This window comes from Cherax quadricarinatus, chromosome 15 (assembly GCF_038502225.1).
Source record: "Cherax quadricarinatus isolate ZL_2023a chromosome 15, ASM3850222v1, whole genome shotgun sequence".
Lineage (NCBI taxonomy): Eukaryota > Metazoa > Arthropoda > Malacostraca > Decapoda > Parastacidae > Cherax > Cherax quadricarinatus.
Window position 1 is genome coordinate 31,070,896 of NC_091306.1, and position 18,409 is coordinate 31,089,304.

At 41.4% G+C, this 18,409-nt stretch overlaps 1 protein-coding gene across 4 annotated transcripts in view; it reads left to right on the forward strand.

Annotated features, from left to right (window-relative positions):
- Positions 1–12,180: 12,180 nt before the first annotated feature.
- LOC128692073 (exosome complex component RRP45) overlaps positions 12,181–18,409 on the forward strand; it is an 85,336-nt gene continuing 79,107 nt past the window's right edge. The window contains exon 1 of one of the 4 annotated variants that reach the window (XM_070085258.1): positions 12,181–12,336. The gene's annotated coding sequence lies outside the window, so the exon portion shown is untranslated. Of the gene's footprint in view, positions 12,337–12,468; positions 12,489–13,865; positions 13,995–18,409 lie in introns of those variants that run through there. The other 3 variants (XM_053781054.1, XM_053781057.2, XM_053781055.2) reach the window with 3 other exon arrangements.

Here is an 18,409-nt window from a genome sequence, read left to right on the forward strand (position 1 = left end):
GGAATACAGAGACAGACAGTATAATAACCTATGTGACATGTCAAGATATCTTATTAATGAAAATAAGATACAAGATATACTAAGCAAATTTCCTAAATTTGCTTGTAACAGATAAGTGAACTATAGATATGTAGATATAAATCCATATGTATTCCTGTTAACCCTTTGGGGCCTAGTTCCTAGGCCTTTTGTGTATCCATATGCTCTCGCGCTACCGTCCACAGGATGGATATGGGGTGCACAATAAACTAGCCATTTCGGTGGCAAAATCTAAAAAAAATCTAAATCTGACAGCTAGAAACTTGTCATTTCAAGGCCCATTCTTTAAATCGTACATTGGACCGGTGGCCCGGTGGCCTGGTGGCTAAAGCTCCCGCTTCACACACGGAGGGCCCGGGTTCGATTCCCGGCGGGTGGAAACATTTCGACACGTTTCCTTACACCTGTTGTCCTGTTCACCTAGCAGCAAATAGGTACCTGGGTGTTAGTCGACTGGTGTGGGTCGCATCCTGGGGGACAAGATTAAGGACCCCAATGGAAATAAGTTAGACAGTCCTCGATGACGCACTGACTTTCTTGGGTTATCCTGGGTGGCTAACCCTCCGGGGTTAAAAATCCGAGCGAAAAATCTTAATCTTATCCAGGGACACAGGGACACCTGATATAGTACTGACAAACAGGGACTGTGACATCTTTCGCTGTCGTATATCTCCTGGTGGACATGTAGGATCTGACCATATCCCTGTTATAATACAACTACAAACTTCTCCATTTAGAATACCTGTAACTCCTAAACCCAATCTTAACACCCTAGGATTTGACCCCTTCAGGGCATATCTGGGTGAGGATGAAATTGTGTCATTGGAAAATCTACCTTCCAATGCAATTGATGATGCAATCAGGTCCCTGCATAATCGAATAATTGAAGCAACTAATGCAACTTGACAATTAGCTTCCACAAAGATATACCAACAATATAAACCTACTAGGGAAATTAGAGACAATTTGAGAAATTATCAAGCAGAATGTCGAAGGCATCTTCAAACGCGACAACCACCAGCAGCTACACTGCACCGATTAAGGCAAGAATTAATTACTATGATTAGTCATCACAAACGGGACATATGGAAACTTCTAGTTCTTCAAGCTAATCAATATAAACGTGAACCAGCAAAATTTTGGAGTAAGATCCGACAACTTTTAGGGGCAAAGCACAAGGCTCCTAACTACCTAGTTCATACCTTCACTGATGAGGATGAGGAAGATGTTGAAATTAAACTTGACGATCCACAGGACCAGGCTAATTTGATGGGTGATGTATGGGAGAAAATTCTCTCCCATAATAACAGTCGTCAATTTAACAATAATCATTATCAGTTAGTAAATGAATGGAGAGATGAGAACTTGGATGATCTACAACCACTACCTTCCATCGATACTTCAACTCTTGAAGATACCCACCCGCTTACTAGACCTATTACATTACTAGAGATAAGTCAGGTTATTGGAAGAATGAGAAATAGAGCCCCTGGCCTCTCTGGAATAACAATGAAACAAATAAAGTACCTACCTAGAAATTGTAAACAGTCTTTGGTCAATATCTTTAATGCCATCTTGGCCTCAGGACATTTTCCAGTTGTTTTTAAGACTGCTAGGATGATCTTTCTTGGTAAGCCCAATAAAGACATCCACCAACCTGGGAACTATAGACCTATATCTTTACTTGAAGTCACTGGAAAAGTTCTTGAGAAAGTCATTTCCAACAGATTGAACTACTATATGGAGTTTAATCACTTTTTTACTGAAAAACAATTTGGCTTTAGAACACATAGAGGTACCAATCATGCAATAAATGTTATTTTTGATACTGTAGCAAGTCTAAAACATCAGGGCAATCTTGCCTTAATTGCCACCAGAGATGTTCATAAAGCTTTTGATAGCTTATGGCATGATGGCCTTATATACAAACTCATTGACCTACCAGACCATAACTGGACTTTTCTCAGATTAATATATAATTTCTTAACTCAAAGAAAAATCATTCCCACCTTTCATGGCAGGTCGACAGAGCCTTTTATACCGACAGCTGGTGTCCCGCAAGGATCTTGTCTCAGTCCACTCCTGTTCAACATTTATGTGAATGACCTTCCTCAACCAGAGTTTAATGACACAATTGTGACACAGTTTGCAGATGATGTTATTCATGTCGTCTCATCAACTCCGGTAACAGGAAAATACAAGTATGAGAGAGTCATAGAGAAAATGAATATTGAACTTCGTCGAACATCTAATTGGGAAAAGAAATGGAGAATTACAACTAATCCTGACAAGGTCCTTGTTAGCACGATAGGATGTTTTGCATCAACAATTGAAGATAAAGGAGGTATCTCCATCAGAGGTACACCTGTAGCCATTAGAAACCCTAACAAGATTTTGGGATATGAAATCGACAGGCTGCTCCATTCAACATCTCATGTAACTAAAAAGATCAACATAGCCAAAGCCGGTCTTAGCAGACTCTTTCGATTTAATCAAGCCCCTCAACATGTCAAAAAACATCTGTATAAAATGATAATAAGACCAATACTCGAATACCCTTGTGTCCCAATGTCACTAACAACAAAGACCAACATGCTACGGTTACAAAGGGTCCAGAATAGAGCTCTTCGCTTCATCACCGATACCAGGAGGAGAGACAGAGTTAAAATGGCAGATTTACACATACAACAAGATATTACTGCCATAAATGTACGCCTTGACACCCTAAAAAAGAAACAACTTTATATAATGCAAGAACTATACATGCCAGATAGAGAACATCCTATACAAATGGTTAATACCACGGATTATATCATCAATACTCCTCCTCACAGGACTCAACGAATGACTCTCCCACAGAGGGTCCGTCGTTTTATTCATAAAGATGATTACCCACGACCCATGATATTGAGCAACCTCCCTGATGAAGAGGATTGGGTACCACCAGAACCCTTCTATGTATACTGAAAAAATCATCGCCCCCAATTAGGGAGACATCTTATATAACTTTCTAATGTAAAAATTATGCTATTTACTATGGCTGGACACCACCTGTAAGAAGCCATTGTCACGAACTTTATAAACTGGCCAGAAAATTATTGCCTTCCTTGTCGCATAAATATCCGTTGTGCAATCGCAAAAAAAAAAAAAAAAAAAAAAAAGCAATTGCAACCTGTATAATTACTACCAATTCAGAGTCATGTACTTATATATCTGTTATATCTATGTGACTCTGATGGGTTAGTCTTATACCCCTTAAATAAATATATTATCATTTCACGTACACTTTTTAAATTGCACCAAAGTGGTTGGGCCACTTACCTTTATATCCTACCTCTCACCCCCCTCCCACCCTTTTCCAATATTTCCATCCTTACCCATCCTTCTTCCTTCCCCATCTCACCAAAGCTCTGGTCTGAACAAGAACAAGAACTCCCAGAGTGACTCGCTCAACCATATTGTCTGAGTTCAGGCATGGGTCAGTATTCAGACATGAAGTATCTGGTAGGCCTATTGCCTCATCATGGGGAGTGATGGGTGAGGCGGGAGCCCTGCGGCTGGCGATGTGGGCAGCTTTCGCTCTGCAGTCAGCATGAGCAGCTGTGACTCCTGGAGTCTTACAATTGATACATTCTAATGCAACGGTCTGGTGTTTCTTGATCATATCATAGCACTGGTGAGAAGGATGGGCCTTGGCGCACACTGCACACCAGTGTGACTTACTAAAGCATTTAAAAGCAATGTGACCCCAGCGCTGACACTTGTAGCATCTACGGTGAGGTGGTTTGTACAAAGCTATTTTGTAACTCCTGTTAAGCGCTGCATGAGAGTAGATATATGATGGTGGAGTCCCTTGGTCAATCCACTCAGCCAATATCAGATCATTTGGAAGTCGACGAGGGTTTGCAACTTGATCTGACAACAGGAATTTAGGATCCAAGTACTTATTGACATTGTGGATAACAATAAGCACTTTAGGTGATCTTGGTGGGGCAGCTTGGAGTTGGATGTTAGCATATTTATGAGTAAGAAGTTTTTCTATGAATGTTGGGTCGTTAGTAACAAAAACGTAATTATCCTCGTCATGACGAAAGCGAATCCGAAGGTTTTTTTCTGGGTTGTCTAATGAAGCTTCATAAAACCATCTAAACTTGACCTCAAACTCAGTGTTAGCAGGGAAATCAAGCCTAACCGTTCTGCAATGATTGTTGTTGCTCTCGTTGTTTCTTGCAGCAAGCCTCCTTCGAAATCCTCTTTCTTTTTTCAAAGCTCCCTTACTTCTAAAACGTACGAATTCGCCTTCACCATCATTTACTTCGTTCACATCCATAGGTCACTTTTAGTTCAGCTGCTTGAGATGGAAGAGTTAGTCTGTTACTTTTGGGTCAGCGAAACCGCCTTTATTCCATAAGAGAGAAGGGACAAGGAAGGGATATTCACCTCGCGACACAGGCAATATGGGTGTAGTGGCCTGCGGGTCGCAGTGCGATTTTCAAGGTCATTCACTGGGCCCACAGTCGTCTCGAGAGTTACCAACACTGTACTACTTGTTAATTACTCCAAACCCGCAGCACTTAACACATCTAGCACACGTGTCTTGGAATGACAGACAAATTTTCACTACATAAGAACTAGTTCTTACAACACCTAAGGTACGGCCGGAACACTGTAGAACGTTCACAAAGGCATTCTGTAACTTGGCCTTCACTGGCTGGCTTTGAGCGCTCTTTAGCCTGGATCAGCTAAACTCGCCCTTATCCCATATGTAGATAATGGCGACGAGTTAAGGGATACCGGTGAATAGGAAAGTCGAGGAAGGGACATTCACCTCACTAGACACACGCAGTATGGGTGTAAGTGGCATGCGGGTCTTATAGTGCCATTTTCAAGGTCACCCAGCAGGCCAGACATTCCTCACTCATTTTAAGCCTACGTAGGTACTGATGGTAGCACAATGTCCTAAGTCAGTGAAATCCACTCGTGCAAATAGTTACAACAAATCTGCAGCGCTTAACATTTCTAGCACAAACTTACTATGTTTATAGATGAACCTCTGGCATGTCCCACTTAAAAAGTTAGTACTGCAATGCTCGTTAAATTGTTCTTAACTAAGCCACTACAGGAAACATTGGTATGCCAGCAGCACTGGTGGCCTGGTGGTTAACGCTCTCGCTTCACACGGTGAGGGCCTGGGTTCGATTCCCAGCCAGAGTAGAAACATTGGACGTGTTTCTTTCCACCTGTTGTCTATGTTCCCCATCAGTAAAATGGGTACCTGGGTGTTAGTCGACTGGTGTGGGTCGCATCCTGGGACACTGACCTAAGGAGGCCTGGTCACAGACCGGGCCGCGGGGGCGTTGACCCCCGGAACTCTCTCCAGATAAACTCCAGATCTCCAGATAAACTGTAGAACGTATACGTAGACATGCTGGGCCTTTTCAATGCTGCTTTCAAGCCTGCTTGAATATGCTTGCTAAGCCCATGTCAACCACTTGGATATTTGCTTGTAGCAGGCAGGTAGGCACACAGGAGACATATTCGTAAGATGAATGGAGTGCGGCACAGAGGACTGACACGGGCACTCAAGCATTTATGTGGTCTGGCAAAAACCGCCTCTAGACCATAAGTAAATAGAGGCGAATGGCTGAGTTCCAAATCGAGGAAGGAGGGGAGACAGGCGAGGTGGAGTGAAGGTGTAGCCTCCTACAGCCACTTCAAATCAGGATGTTTGTGTTTCACTAGGTATATCATTAGTCACAGTTCACACATAAGAGTTCCAGCAGCAATTCAGCTGCGCTCCAACGATATTTGTTGCATGATGAGTTATCAGTCGGGTGAGATAAGCAGTTCTGACATAGAAGGCTTAGGACTTCACTCAACACACACGTCCTCTCCCCTCAACCACTCAGGCCTTACTGAAAGGAGTCATATACAGAACTTTTACAATAGATTAGGTTAGTGATTTGGGCTACGAATATTTTACTAATTCATCCTCCTTGATCTCCAATTTACTTAAACAGAAATCATACCGAGTCCAAGAACAATGCACAATGGTATTTATATTACCATTTTCATAACTAAACTAATCATTATGTTTTGCATGATATATGGCCTACCACCATAGATAAGGACATGAGAATTAAAGAATGCAGGGACAATTTTCAGTTTCACCCAACCAACGATTTTCTGATGTGGCTTATGTGTTTCTGGGGAAATATGTAGTAAATTAATTGATGTTCTACATCACTTCTGTCGCAACTTGAAAACTAAGCATTTGCGACGGAAGTGATGTAGAACATCAGTCAATTGAGATCTGTTATTGAAATGATAAAGACTTAAAGACAGGACAAAGTGCTTTTAAAACCTACAAACGGAAGTCAGTTTGCGTTTTTAGGTTTTTCTTTATAGTATTTTTACCAAAAATGCGTCTTTACTGGTCCATGCGTCTTTACTGGTCAAGTAACCCTATCAGGTACCTCCCTTAACATTTAGAGGCGAAAACAAACATTTATCCATACACATCAATGTCTATCAACAACATTTCAGTTAATTTGTCACAGTACAAGTCTAGATAACGTGTAATTACTACAGAAAATTGGAGAGGAATCTCCCATACTCACCCATTAGTGGGAAAACACAGCTGTTCTGATGTAAACAAAGGCGTGTTGAGTGTTGCCATCTATGGTTAGGTTTGTTTATTTTTATTTTATTTTATTTCATTATTTATTTTTGTTTTGATTAATTTTTAAAAATCAATTTTACTCTCCAAACACTTGAACTTTTTAGGTAGGGACCCCTTTGCACTTGCACCATGTGCGCAGTCTTGGATGAGCCCCTGAACCCCTTGGACCGCAGGGCCCCCAAATGCGCGGGGCCCTAGGCAAATGCCTAGTTTGCCTATGCGGTAATCCGGCCCTGACTACCAGCTGCACCAGTGGACTGGTGAACAGAACCTTCAACATAAATAATTTGTGACAGAGTGTTCTGTGTGACTAAGTTATCAATACAGCTTAAGACATCATGTTTGGCTCTAAGACGAAGCTTTGGTTGTGATTTAAGAAGAGTTTTGGGGGGAAATGGAGGAATGGTAGTGTGGAATGGGGTAATTTCCCATGGAGCAGGGAGGTGCCTCTGTTGCCTAACTTGACATAGATCATGTAGCTGGTTCATGCGGAGGTCGGTTCCAGTTTTTTCGATCCATCTGGAAGGATGTTCACCAGTGCTGAGGAAAGTTTGGAGGGCTTCTGTGCAGGGGTTTGAATGGGCTAACCTAAGCATATTGACCCCAGTGAGGATATTTCTTTCAGTAACACGATCTCTAATGAAGAAATGGTATGGTGATACCGACAAGATGTGGAAAAAGACACTTATGTACAGGAGTTTTGGCGAAATATTTGTCTAAGCTCCTGGGTACAATCAGTCAGGCTCACCTAAAGCATTCGGGTGACCTCCTTAACCGTATCAAGGATCTCGACATGAGTCATAAGAAGCTTGCAAGTTTCGACGTGACTGTCTTATTCACCAATGTCCCAGTTGATCAAGCCATTGATCTTCTTTGCAGGGTGATTAACGATGATACAGAGTTGCCTGTACCCCGCCAAGATTTTGTGAGCCTTGTCGAACTTTGTGTTCGTTATAACTGTTTTAGGTTTGAGGACAAGAAGTACAAACAACTTTTCGGGCTAGCCATGGGATCCCCCCTTAGTGCAGTTCTTGCCAAATTATATATGGAGGACCTGGAATCCAGATGGATCCTCAGTAACATCCCTGGTTCAGTTACATGGATGCGGTACGTTGATGATATTTTGGTCATTGTACCCCAAAATCTAGATGTACGTGGCATCCTCAACACCATCAACATTCTGGAACCTACTATAAAATTTACACTATAGGAGAAGGACAATCAATTACCTTTTCTCGACGTTCTCCTACGCACTGGTGAAAACAGACTTTCTTTTAAAATCTACCTGAAACCTACCTACAAGAACGATCTTCTACATTTCTTCTCTCACCATGACACCAGAACTAAAAGAGGGGTAGTTATTGGCTTCTTTCTGAGAGCCTACAGAATATCCAGTCCGCAGTTCCTAGAAGACTGCACATACATCACCAACTCTTTTAGTTCACTACACTTTTCCTTACACTTCATACGTGACTGCAGGAAACGTGCGACACGTATCCTCAACAAGACCAACACCAATCAAGTTGAAGAAAAGCCTCCAAGTTACATCGTTTTACCGGTCAGCAATGTTGCCACTAACGTTTCAAAAATGTTTGACAGAAAACTGGCTAAAATATCTACCAGCTCTTCAACTACTATTAGGAACCTGATACAAAAACCCAAGCATGATTCTGGCACAAGTGCAGGAATTTACACTATACCATGCGGGGGGGGGGTGACAAAGTATATGTAGGGGAAACAGCCAGATCTCCGGACATTAGGATCACCGAACACAAAAATGCTTGCAGAAATGATAACCGCAAAAACGCATGTGTTCAACATAGGGACGATATTGGACACCTCATGAAATTAAATGAAGCTAAACTAGTGATTAAAGAAGACGACTTAAGACGGAGAAAATGCATAGAAGCTGCACTAATCGCTGTCAGTAACACTATAAAGCAAAATTCCGGTAGTTACAGTATCTCAAAATTGCTAATCAACAGGATATTACCCATTCTGGAAACTGCTGTTACATGATGTCAACAGGTCCCTCTCTAGCCATTTTTAGAAAAGCTTTTGAAACAGTAGACCACGGCATCCTACTCCACAAACTTGACCATTATGGTATAAGAGGCCATGCGCTTGCATATTTCAAATCTTACCTTACTAATAGGTATCAGTATGTCACCATTAAAGACACAGCATCAACAACACGGCCACTTGATACTGGAGTTCCACAGGGAAGTGTCCTTGGTCCCCTGCTCTTCCTCATATACATCAATGATCTTCCACACGTATCTCAACACCTGAACCCCATTCTCTTTGCTGACGACACGTCTTATGTCATCTCTCACCCTAATCTTCCCACCCTCAACACCATTGTTAACGAGGATCTGATCAAAATATAGACTTGGATGACAGCTAATAAACTTACGCTTACCACTGACAAAACCTACTACATTATGTTTGGTAGCAGATCAGGAGATGCGCAAATTAACATTAAGATCGACAACACTCTAATTGCCAGACATAATGAGGGCAAATTCCTAGGCCTATACCTCGACAACAACCTGAATTTCAGCACCCATATCCAACACATAACCAAAAAAGTATCCAAAACGGTTGGGATCCTCTCCAAGATACGATACTACGTGCCGCAAACTGCCCTTCTCACGCTATATCATTCACTTACATAGCCATACCTCACCTATGCTATCTGTGCTTGGGGTTCAACTGCAGCAACACACCTAAAGCCAATAATAACCCAACAAAAAGCCGCAGTAAGAATAATCACTAAATCCCATCCCTGGCAACACCCCCCCCCCCCACTCTTCATAGATCTAAACTTACTCCCTGGTCAGTACATCCACACTTACTATTGTGCAATCTACATCTACAGGACCTTAAATTCCAATATTAACCTTGACCTAAAACGCTTTCTTGATAGTTGTGACAGAACCCACAGGCATAACACCAGACACAAACATCTCTATGACATTCGCCGTGTCCGACTAAACCTTTACAAAAATTCAATGTATGTCAAAGGCCCTAAAATCTGGAACACCCTACCTGAAAACTCTAGATCTGCAGACACATTCATCACCTTCAAAACTACCATCAGAAAACATCTTATCTCCCTGATACACCCCGTCAACTAACTACACGAATACCACCTGGTGGTTAACACTTACACTCACTCACCCATTTGACCATAAACAGAAATATCAATCTCAATCTTAAAATAATGAATCTTAACTAGTCATAAGTTGGCCTGTGATACTCCAATACCGAAACTATGTATAGTGCCAAAACAAAAGCATTCACATTGCTAAACTCACAAACTAGTATTAAGTCACTTAGCCATAATACCAACTTACCTCATAATTTGTAATATTTTAAAATTAAGAATTAAACTAAGTCTGCCCGAAATGCCTAGCCATGCTAGGTGTTCTAGTGGTACACTCTGTAATTATTATTTTACTACATGTAAACCACACAATAACCAAATTCTGTAAACTCAGCATTGTAATCCTTATAGAGAATAAACTTTTGAATTTGAATTTGAATTTGAATCCGTCTCACCTCCTTAGTTCCACTACTACTACTACTACCACCACCTCTACCCACACGTCATTTCACCTGACTCCTGCCACTATATATACGCGTTTTCTTAGTTTTCTCTGTATTAGGACTGAAGAAGCCACTCGTGGCGAAACGTTTCCTTTAATAAATGTCCTGAACTGTATATAGGTGTCTTTTTCCACATGATCTCTAATGCTTGGAATATAAAGTTCTTTCCGCATATTTAAAATTTGTCCATATGTACAAATTTACTTCACTGTTATTGCCTTATTAATCTTAAGTTAGTAAGTTTGCCGGAAATTATCTGCCTATAAAGGGGCTTTTGGCTTGTACACTCAATTGTTATTTTCCTTTGTACAAACATGTATCATGCTAAAATAAAGTTCTTATTCTTATCCACTTGCTGATGCTGGAGGCTTCACTCGGCCTCACACCCACCACAACCCTTCATTAAACCCAACGGACAGATAAGATTTCGTTCGGATTTTTAACCCCGGAGGGTTAGCCACCCAGGATAACCCAAGAAAGTCAGTGCGTCTTCGAGGACTGTCTAACTTATTTCCATTGGGGTCCTTAATTAATCTTGTCCCCCAGGATGTGACCCACACCAGTCGACTTGCACCCAGGTACCTATTTGCTGCTAGGTGAACAGGACAACAGGTGTAAGGAAACGTGTCGAAATGTTTCCACCCGCCGGGAATCGAACCCGGGCCCTCCGTGTGTGAAGCGGGAGCTTTAGCCACCAGGCCACCGGGCCACCATCCAGGCCACCGCGCCAGCCTTCGTCAGGTGTGAACGCCTCGCTCTCGCCTAAGTATGTGACAAATTTGCCATACTCTCTCTGGGACGATTATCCTCATCCACCTTGCCCACCAGGCATACTACAGGAGGGGCACTTATCATCGGCTCAAACCATACCCCCGGCCGGGATTGAACCCGCGGTCATAGAGTCATTACGATTTCTTGAGTCATGTTGACGGCAGTGAAGGGATTTGATCTAGAATTCGTCACGGCCACGCTAGCTGGAGATTCGTCTGTAAAAACTTGCATTTGTGGTCACAGTGGTGCCTGTGCTAACCTTCCTATGGTGTAGAAATATACCTAGTTGGATAAATCTTTTTGTGGCTAGCTGGTCTAGTGGCTAACGCGACGGGCTGGAGTTTTGAGACTCTATGACCGCGGGTTCAATCCCGGCCGGGGGTATGGTTTGTTTGCAATCGTGTCATTACGATTTCTTGAATCATCGGCTCACTTTTAGCCAGCTCCATTTTTCCAATCTGCGGATAATTATTTAACGGTTTTGGTGGGAAGTCGGTTACTAAACTTAGGTAGGGGTGTGGGTGTCCCGCTCAGCTGGGGCTTGGCAAGGAGTCCATCTGATCTAATTGGGAATTTCTAGCTCCTGATTCTATTTACCAAGGAACTCTTGCTCCTTTTTCTTTCATCGCCCATCTTTGGGCAACATATCTTCCCCGAATATTAGGAAGTTAGTTTACTATCTATTATGTACCCCATATCCATATCCCCAGATTGTAACTTGAGTAAAATTACTGTCTGCTTTAAATAAAAACAAATGTACAACGTAAACACATTATGATCTATTTCTCTAGTATTAAGTAGTCTGTAAGCCATTAATTTAGTCTGCCCATAATGCCATGACATGAGAGTGGCACTCTTTGCAGTGCAACTCATTATTGTAATTACAAAATCTCATGCCTAGCCATGCTAGGTGTTCTAGAGTTACACTCTGTAATCATTATTTTACTACATGTAAACCACACAATAACCAAATTCTGTAAACTCAGCATTATAATCCTTATAGAGAATACACTTTGAATTGAATTGAATTGAATTGAATGTAAACTTGCAAGGAAATAGAAATTGTATTGTGGACGGTAGTCAAAGGATTACCAAAGTAAATAATGGATCCAGGGATTGTACACAAGCTGTCCCTGGCCCTTATAAACCCAACAAAGAAGACAACAAAGAAGCCACATTATTATCAAATCAAATCAAATCAATTAAGTTCTAGTAAGCTTATTTAGACACAGGTAAACATAAGTACAATTATCATACATAGTAACATGTGTGTAAATTACCTCGGATGATCCCCCCAAAAAAAGTCAGTGACTTACTTCCACTGGGGTCTTTATTTCTAGTGAGGGTTGAATCCCTCGAGTAACTACAGTGTAAGTTTATTCAGGTATACACAAATACAGTTACGTAGATTATCATACATAACAGCATATGTGTAAAGTACCTAGGATAACACAAAGTCAGAGTGGCTTATTTCCATTGTTGTACGCAAATAACCCGCACATTCAAAGTTTATTCTCTATAAGTATTACAATGCTGAGTTTACAGAATTTGGTTATTGTGTGGTTTACATGTAGTAAAATAATAGTTACAGAGTGTACCACTAGAACACCTAGCATGGCTAGGTATTTCTGGCAGACTTAGTTTAATTCTTAATTTTAAAATATTACAAATTATGAGGTAAGTTGGTATTATGGCTAAGTGACTTAATACTAGTTTGTGAGTTTAGCAATGTGAATGCTTTTGTTTTGGCACTATACATAGTTTCAGTATTGGAGTATCACAGGCCAACTTATGACTAGTTAAGATTCATTATTTTGAGATTGAGATTGATATTTCTGTTTATGGTCAAATGGGTGAGTGAGTGTAAGTGTGAACCACCAGGTGGTATTCGTGTAATTAGTTGACAGGGTGTATCAGGGAGATAAGATGTTTTCTGATGGTAGTTTTGAAGGTGATGAATGTGTCTGCAATTCTAGAGTTTTCAGGTAGGGTGTTCCAGATTTTAGGGCCTTTGACATACATTGAATTTTTGTAAAGGTTTAGTCGGACACGGCGAATGTCATAGAGATGTTTGTGTCTGTGTTATGCCTGTGGGTTCTGTCACAACTATCAAGAAAGCATTTTAGGTCAAGGTTAATATTGGAATTTAAGGTCCTGTAGATATAGATTGCACAGTAGTAAGTGTGGATGTACTGAACAGGGAGTAAGTTTAGATCTATGAAGAGTGGGGGGGGGTGTGTTGCCAGGGATGGGATTTAGTGATTATTCTTACTGCGGCTTTTTGTTGGGTTATTATTGGCTTTAGGTGTGTTGCTGCAGTTGATCCCCAAGCACAAATAGCATAGTTGAGGTATGGATAAATAAGTGAATGGTATAGTGTGAGAAGGGCATTTTGCGGCACATAGTATAATATCTTGGAGAGGATCCCAACCGTTTTGGATACTTTTTTGGTTATGTGTTGGATATGGGTGCTGAAATTCAGGTTGTTGTCAAGGTATAGGCCTAGGAATTTACCCTCATTTTGTCTGGTAATTAGAGTGTTGTCGATCTTAATGTTAATTTGCGCAACTCCTGCTCTGCTACCAAACATAATATAGTAGGTTTTTTCAGTGTTAAGCGTAAGTTTATTGGCTGTCAACCAAGTCGATATTTTGATCAGCTCCTCGTTAACAATGGTGTTGAGGGTGGGAAGATTAGGGTGAGAGATGACATAAGTCGTGTTGTCAGCAAAGAGAATGGGTTTCAGGTATTGGGATACGTTTGGAAGATCATTGATGTATATGAGGAAGAGCAGGGGACCAAGGACACTTCCCTGTGGAACTCCAGTATCAAGTGGCCGTGTTGTTGATGCACTGTCTTTAATGGTGACATACTGATACCTATTAGTAAGGTAAGATTTGAAATATGCAAGCGCATGGCCTCTTATACCATAATGGTCAAGTTTGTGGAGTAGGATGTCGTGGTCTACTGTGTCAAAAGCTTTTCTTAAGTCAATAAAAATTCCTAGTGGATATTCCTTATTTTCCAATGCTGTGTAAAGCAGATCTAGCATTTTTATGATTGCATCGTTAGTGCTTTTATTTTTCCTGAATCCAAATTGGCAGGGGTTGAGTATGTTTTGTGCCGTTATAAATGAATATAGTGTCCTGTGCATGAGTTTCTCAAAGATTTTGGATAGTAATGGTAAGTTTGATATTGGCCTATAGTTATTTAAATCTGTATGGTCACCACCTTTATATATTGGTGTAACCCTTGCCGTCTTGAGTAGTTTTGGGAAGGTGCTAGTTTCTAGTGACTTGTTAAAAAGTAATGAAATAGCATGCGAAAGGACATGGGCCGCTCGCTTGTACAATAATGGTGGGACATGAGACAGATTCCCTGAGTTATTTTTAAGTGACTTTATAATCTCGGTGACTTCCGTGGGCTCAGTAGGTGCAACATAGAAGGAATTTGGGAAATTCCCATCTAGGTAGTCCCCGGCATGGGCATTGGTACATGGGATTTTATTGGCAAGATTAGATCCTATGGTTGAGAAGAAGTCGTTTATCTTGTTAACTGTGTCAGTGGGATGCAGTGGTGTTTCATTAGGTTTAGTTAGGACAATATTCTTGGTTTTTTTCAGTTTGTGGGTCCCTAGAATCTGAGTGTTTTCCAGGTCTTTTTTATATCTCTTCTTTTGAATGTGAATCTACTGGAGTAGTATAGTTGTTTGGCTTTCTTTATTACTTTGGTGATAACTGATGAATAGTGTTTAAGAATATCTTTGTGTATTAAGCCCTGTCTATATTGCTTTTCATATTGGTGTTTCTTATCAGTGGATTTCAGAATAGTGCTGGTTAGCCATGCGCAACCAAGCCGTTTGTTTGCGATCTGTTTCGTTTTTATAGGACAATGTTTGTTGTATAGTCTAAGTAATTTGTTAAGAAAAATGTCTGTCCAGTCATCAGTACCATTGGCCTTGGAGAATTCTGTAGGCCAGTCAACAGTCTCTAGGTCAGCTGTGAACTTCCTTATTGAGGCCTCGTCATGGAGTCTAAATGAGACTTTGTTGTATTCAAGTGGTGGATTACTAATGTTTGTCAGGAGGAAGGTAGGGTAGTGGTCTGTAGTGCTATCTGTGATTATCCCTGATTTAACCCTCTGACTGTTTCAGGCCCCTCTCTGAAACTGTCATTCTATGTCGCCAAATATTCGAAAAAAAGAAAAATAATTTTTTCTTATGAAAATGTTAGGAATATTTTTAGTAGTGTTTTAAGCCTAAAAAAAAATTTTTGCCATCAGTACTTACCGAGATATAGAGCCGCAAAGTTTGCAGAAAGTGACATGCGTACGGCAACAGCGGCGACCGCCACCCACCCGGTATTCTTTTATTTACTCTAATTCAAAGGTTTCTTGCATTTTTCAATATTTTTCTGTTCCAGGTAACTTATGTGGCCTGTGAGACCAATGTAAGGTGCATTCTTCAAATATACACTCATTGTTTACAACACAATAACAGAACAAACTTTATCACTATTAGTTTGTGTATACACTTTGTTTACACAAACAAACAATACAAAACAATGTTTATTACTATTGTTCCATAATATATATACATATGTACAGTCACTAAACACGTTCCTAGAACTGTTGCAGCTTGTGGAACTCTTTGAAACATGGGTATATGCAGAGGGGCACTTCACACTCCTCACACATAAAACGAGTGTCTCTGCGTGTTTGTGGGCGTTTTGTGGTATGCATACATACATAACACCTCTTCTGAGCATTTTTCTTGGCAGTAGTAGGAGGCAGTTGTATGGGGTAGTGATCACCAGGCCTAAACGAGATGACGTCTGTGGGCGCTGGTCTATTGCAGGAGTTGCTCCTTGGTACTTTGCAATTATTTGTCTGATTACTGACAGGCTAAATTCACCATATTTTGGTGTTTTGTTGGTCTTCAACTTGTATATGTTATAAGCATTTAGCATAGAGATATCAACAAGATGGAAAAAAAGTTTTATATACCACTTATAACTCTTGCGTACACAGTCTGCAAACCCAATCTGCATGTCACATTTGTCCACTAAGCGCATATTGAGGTTGTAGTCCATGACAGCTGCAGGCTTTAGAATGGGTTCATTGGTCTCTCTCTTGTCCCTGCCACTGGGTACCATTTCGTTTCTGTGAACTGATGTCAACAATGTGACATCACATTTGTCATGCCACCGAAATGCCATGATGTCATTGGCAGCAAAGGCTTGCACCTCACCTCTGCGAGTGCCAGCGTTGAACCTTGGCATTTGTTTACGATTACCACGCACTGTGCCACACACGTCTGTCAAGTTCACTTGCAAGAAATCACTGAGTAAGGGGCTTCTGTACCAGTTATCAGTAAATAACATATGCCCCTTACCAAGATGTGGTTCCATCATTGTTCGAGCCACATCACCAGAGATACCCAATAACTTCATGGTATCTCTCAAAGTATTACTGCCAGTGTACACAATGATATCCAAAACTAGACCACTTCTGCAATCACACAGTACAAATAGCTTTATACCAAAGCGTTTCCTCTTGCTTGGTATATATTGCTTGAATGAGAGTCTTCCTTTGAATAAAATCAAGGACTCATCAATAACAAGCTTCCTGAAGGGATAAAAATACATGCAGCACTTTTGTTTCAGGTACATAAACACATTTCTGATCTTATATAACCTGTCGCTTCTGTCAGGCCTGGTTTTGTCTGAAAAGTGTAACATACGTAACAGTATCAGGAAACGATTGACACCTATAATGTCACTAAAACCTGGAGTTGAAATCAGGCGTTCTGTTGCCCAGTATGTGGTGACAGTGTGCTTATACACATGTGGCATAAGCATTATTGTGGCAAAAAACAGGTACATCTCTGCCACAGTTGTCTCCTTCCACTTGTGTAGCCGTGATTTTGGTGAGAGAATTGTATTTGCCATGGTGTAATCACAGTATGTGTTTGTTTCCCTGACAATGATGTCCATCAGGGGTTCATCGAAGAATAACTCAAAGCAGTCCAGTTCACTGGCATTGTTCCCAAGTGGACAAGATGGCTTTATTCCACTTTGTGTTTCATCAAAGTCATGGGGACTGGGAACAAACTCGTCACCGTCCTGCCAATCCCAGATGCGGTCTGCTGGTGGGGTCTGGATATTGTACCGTGGTTGTGGTTGTGCAGGTTGTGGTGGTGCAGGTTGTGGGAGTGTGGGGTAGGGTGAAGCTGGTTGTTGTGCTGCGTCAGCAGCGTGGGTAGTAGCGTGGCCCGCTGATGGTGCCACATGGGCCGTGCCACCCTCACTATCACCACCACTGCCTCCTCCCTCACTGTCACCATTCATACCCATCGTTACAATATCGTCATCTTCACTATCAGGTCGTGGTGTAGGGCCACGGGATGTGCTCCCAGAGTTTCTCCTTCCCCTTGGAACAACATATGAAACACTACCAGACCGCATGCTATGTCGTACATACTGCCACTTCACTGGGGAATATTCACTCTCACTGTCACTAGAACTGCTTTCAGTGACCTTGAAATCACTATCACTTCTATCATCTGGGTGTTGTACACGACCGAATAGTTTCCTCTTTCGTCCTGGTACAGGCGAACGTGAACGTGAACAAGCCGGCACAGCACCAGAGGTGGAAGGTTGTAGGTCATCTGGGTTTTCATCAATAATTACGTTATCCTGGGCACTTTTTCCGGTAACACTCACTTCAAAACCCTGGAATTCACTGTCACTGACATTTTCATCACTGTTACAGCTATCACTTGGGAACAAAAGACCGCCAATCCGCCGAGGAGTGAGGAACTTCTTACCGAGAGGCATGGTGAAAATGGACTAACAACATGGCGTTCCCACAATGCACCGCTGGGTCCCAGATTTTTTTCACAGGGTGCACACCGACCACTGAGACCCATTCTCTCTCGTGTAGGCCTACCAGGCCTTTGGCTCTTGATTTGAAGCCGCTAGAATTTGTGCGTATAAATACGTCAGAAACATTGGCTCGTAAGACATATTTATACGTCGGAAACAGTCAAAGGGTTAAGGGGGGCTAGTATATTGGTCCATATGTGGTCAATATATTATGGTTGCACTTGTCTCAGTGAGCCTGGTTGGTTTAGTTATTGTTGGTATGAGAAGTGTGTTGTTCATATTGTTGATGAAATCAGTTACAGGCTGATTATCTAGTAGGCCAAGGTTGATGTTGAAGTCTCCAGCTAAGAGAAGGTGGTGCTTATTCATTTGTCTGTTTGTTATTAGTGCCTTTAATTTCACACTGAAATTTGTGATGTTT